Here is a 5,000-nt window from a genome sequence, read left to right on the forward strand (position 1 = left end):
AAACATGTTGATTTTAAGTAGAGATCTAGAATGATCTATTTCCAGAAAGTTATGTGTGTTTATTTGTTTACTGCTTTTAGTTAGATATTTCTAGAAGTAGAAGGTTCTCCAATATTCTTGAATTAGGGTTTAGCTATATATACTCCAGCTGTCCAAGGCTAATCAGAACTGTAATGAGACATATCAAAAATTGTGCAGTGCCATATAAGATTCTATTGGGGAGAGCTATTGTGACTTTATCTGTGGATTATTACAACACTTTGTGTGGATTTATTCATATTGCCTGGAACTTTACAAATCATTTGTGGACATTCATTTTCCTCGTGGATTTTTTATTATTGTTAATTTGAAACCTGAAGGGATCAAGGATTATACCAGGACATTCGCATACAGATAAGTAACACTTTAAATCATCGTATTACTCTTGTACCACCACCAATTACTTTAGATATTGTAAACCATCTCTGTATAATATTGTATATATAATTAAATTGTGTTTTGAATTTAGCTGCTGGTTTCTCCTTTCTGTTATTCGTTAATGTAACAGAAATTGGGGGCTCGTCCGGGATCGATATTTTATTTGTGAAATCTAACTTGGAAAAATTAATTAAGAAATTTGCAAAATTTGTGTACAAACTTGGAGTTTACATTTGAAACCAACAGCTAGATTAACATGACTACTATGCAGGTAGAACAGTTTGTTAAAGCGCCATCCCTGGAAGTTCTTTTGCAAGTTAATAAGAAGGATTTACTGTTATTGAGTAAACATTTAGGCCTAGCTATCAAAACTAATTTGAGGAAAGCTGAAATTCGGAATGTAATTATAAGATATTTTGTTGACAATGGCAAATTTGACTCTAGTGCATTAGATAGTATAGAGGAAACAATCAGTTCAGAAATTCAAATTAGACAAATGGAACTTGAACATGAAATGAAAATGAAACAAATTGAGAAAGAAATGAGAGAAAGAGAAATAGAAAAGGAGTTAAGAGAAAAAGAAATTGAAAGAAAATTAAAAGAAAAAGAGATCGAAAGAGATCAGATGTTAGAACTAGAGAAGCAGAAAATTCAAGCTGAAACAGAACTTAGAATTAAAGAATTAGAGCTAGCTTCTCAAGACGGTTCAAGTAATCCAACTTTTAGGGGTTTACAAGGAAGGAAACAGAGGTTTTGATGTCAGTAGAAATATTAGGTTAGTTCCTCCTTTTCAAGAGAAAGAAGTTGACAAGTATTTTCTGCATTTTGAGAAAATAGCTGATAGTATGAAATGGCCTGAAGATAAGCTTACAATGCTTCTTCAAAGTGTCTTGATTGGTAAAGCTAGAGACATTTATTCTTCTTTATCTGTAGATGAGATTTCAAATTACCAAGTAGTCAAGAAAGCTATTTTGAAAGCTTATGAGTTAGTTCCTGAGGCTTACCGCCAGAAATTTCGAAACTCGAGAAAGAGAGATGAACAAACTCATGTAGAATTTGCCAGAGAAAAGGAACAATTATTTAATAGGTGGTGTGATTCTAAAATTCTGAAGAAATCGATGAGGATTTCGGTAAATTGAGGCAATTATTGTTGATAGAGGAGTTTAAACGTTGTGTCCACATAAACATAAAAAACTCACTTAGATGAGAGAAAAGTTGAAACACTTAGTGAAGCAGCTACAATGGCTGATGATTACGCTCTCACCCACAAAGGCTCATTTGTTAAAAACAGTTCTCAAGACAAAAACAGTACCACAGGTACTAGTAAATTTGGTCAGCCTAGGAACCCAACCTTTAGTGGCCCTTCTAACGACAAACCTAAATTAGGTGATAAGACTAAGTCTGATTCTAAAACAGATCACAGGACAGGTGTGGGGTCTCCTTCTGGTCCTGTTTGTAATTACTGCAAGAAAGTAGGGCATACTATGTCTGAATGTTATTCTCTCCCGCGTAAGGAGCAAAGGCGTAAACAGTCAGTTCCTTCTGTGTTAGCTATGTCAAAGCCTAGTCAGAAACTTAGTGATATTGTGGAAGATTCTAAAGTGTCTGTTGAGATTAAGAGCTCAGAGTCTGATAGTGTCTTGGAGAAGTACTCTCCCTTCATTTCTGAAGGTTTTGTTTCACTTACTAGTGATATCACCAACTTGAAACCTGTGAAGATTTTGAAAGATACTGGGGCTTCTCATTCTTTAATATTAGATGGTGTAGTGCCTTTGTCTGAGGAGACCTCATCTGGTAGTAGTGTTTTGCTTCAAGGTGTAGAGTTAGGTTTTGTTAATGTGCCTCTCCATTGTGTGTATTTAAAGTCAGACTTGGTTACTGGGCCTGTCACCATTGGTGTTAGACCGGAACTTCCCATAGAGGGCGTTTCGCTCATTTTAGGCAATGACTTGGCTGGAGAGAAAGTTAGGGTAGATCCCTTAGTGTCCAGTATTCCAGATAAAACAGGTGATGCTGAGACTATTCAACAGGAATTTCCTGGTATTTTCCCTTCTTGTGCTGTAACTCGTTCAATGAGTAAGAAGGTTTCTGATGTTGCAGTAGTTGAGGATCATTATAGTCCAGGGTTAGGTGACACTTTCTTGGCTCATGATATAGAGGATATCGGGGGCAAGTGTGATCTTTTGAGCAATCCTGAAGACTTTGATAGGGATGGAGTTGTTCCTAACAAGGTTACTTCTTTGTCTGACATGATGAGCAAATCATCTTTGTCTAGAGAGAGCTTATAGTAGAACAGGAAAAAGATCCTGAAATCTCCTTACTGTGTAATCGGGCTTTGAGTGAGGAAGAGGCGGAGAAAGTCCCGCTTTGTTACTTCCGTAGGTCAGGTGTGTTGATGCGCAAGTGGCGCCCCCCCTGATGTGTCTCCCGAGGAAGACTGGAAGGTTGTCAATCAAATAGTTGTCCCACCGAGGTATAGGCAAGATATTCTGAGTTTGTCTCATGACGTACCTATGGCAGGGCATTTAGGTGTGACCAAGACTTATAACAGGATCTTAGATCACTTCTTTTGGCCCAAGTTGAAACGGGATGTGGCTGATTTTTGTAGGTCTTGTCATACTTGTCAGGTGGTAGGGAAACCTAATCAGAAAATCCCTGTTGCACCTTTGCACCCCATTCCAGCATTTGAGGAACCATTTAGTAGAGTCATTATAGACTGTGTAGGTCCTCTACCCAAAACTAAGTCTGGGAATGAGTATCTTTTAACTATTATGTGTGCTTCCACACGCTTTCCTGAAGCCATTCCACTCAGAAATATTAAGGCCCATAACATAGTCAAGGCTTTGGTTAAATTCTTTACATTGGTTGGTCTTCCAAAAGCTGTCCAATCGGACCAAGGTTCGAATTTCATGTCTGGTATTTTTCAACAAGTCATGTACCAGCTCCAGATCAAGCAGTATAAGTCTAGTGCTTATCATCCAGAGTCTCAGGGTGCTTTAGAACGTTTTCATCAGACATTGAAGAATATGATGAGATCTTATTGTTTTGAAAACAAAAGAGATTGGGACGAAGGTATACACATGCTGTTGTTTGGCGTTAGAGAATCTGTACAAGAATCTCTTGGTTTCAGTCCCTTTGAACTTGTGTTTGGACACACTGTACGTGGTCCTTTGAAAATTTTTGAAAGACAAAATTTTGGACGAAGATTCTAAAGTGAATCTCTTAGAGTATGTGTGTAACTTTAAGCAAAGGTTGACAAGGGCATGTGGATTGGCAAAAGAAAATTTGGCCCTTACTCAAACCAAAATGAAAACATGGTATGATAAAGATGCCCGTGCAAGAAATTTTGATCCAGGTGACAAAATTTTGGCTTTATTACCAATACCGAGTCAGCCTTTGCAAGCTAGATATTTTGGACCTTATGTTGTTGAGAAAAAAGGTCGATGATGTTAACTACATTGTACAAACTCCAGGGAGGCGCAAGAAAACTCAATTATGTCATGTTAATATGCTTAAGAAATATGTAGATAGAGAAGAGAGCAAGACCTCTCAACCTATTGCTACTTTGGCCTCTGTACCATCACAAAGTGAAAGTACAGCTGATATTTGTAAATTAGACTTAGATGGTGGTGTACAAGATGTAGGTTTAGACTGTAGTGTTAAGTTACGGAATTCAGATGTGCTCGCGAACTTGGACAAAAACTGTGTCATCTATCAGAAAAGGAACGCAATGAACTGAAAGATTTGATACTTGAGTTTAAACATTTGTTTCCGGATACACCAGGTTAAACAGATGCTATCTATCATGACGTGGATGTAGGCGATGCGCCACCTGTCAAGCAACATCCTTACCGTGTCAACCCTTTGAAAGAAGAACATCTAAAGAAAGAAATTCAATACATGTTGGACAATGATATTATTGAACCAAGCAAAAGTGAATGGAGCTCTCCATGTGTTCTGGTGCCAAAGCCAGATAAGACATACCGGTTCTGTACTGACTTCAGAAAAGTTAACTCTGTCAGTAAAACAGACTCTTATCCAATTCCAAGGATTGACTCTTGCATTGACAAAGTTGGCAAAGCCAAGTATGTTAGCAAGTTTGACCCGTTGAAAGGATATTGGCAGGTGCCATTAACAGAAAGAGCCAAAGAAGTGTCTGCATTTGTAACTTCACAAGGTTTGTACCAGTACAAAGTTATGCCGTTTGGTATGAAAAATGCCCCGGCAACATTTCAACGTCTTCTTAACAGCGTGATATCAGACCTGGAAGGCTGTGATGGATACATTGATGACGTCATCAACTACCACGACACGTGGGAAGACCATCTACGCGGGATTCGTGAATTCTTCGAAAGACTCACTACCATGAAATTGACTGTAAACTTATTGAAATGTGAATTTTGTCATGCAACTGTTGAATTTTTAGGCCATGTTGTAGGACAGGGGCAGGTTAAACCTGTTCAGGCCAAAGTAGAATCAATTATAGATTTTCCATCTCCTGGAAGCAAGAGAGAGCTGATGAGATTTCTTGGTATGGCTGGATACTACAGAAAATTTTGTCAAAATTTCTCTGTTATAGCAGC

This window comes from Argopecten irradians, chromosome 7 (assembly GCF_041381155.1).
Source record: "Argopecten irradians isolate NY chromosome 7, Ai_NY, whole genome shotgun sequence".
NCBI classification, from domain to species: Eukaryota; Metazoa; Mollusca; class Bivalvia; order Pectinida; family Pectinidae; genus Argopecten; species Argopecten irradians.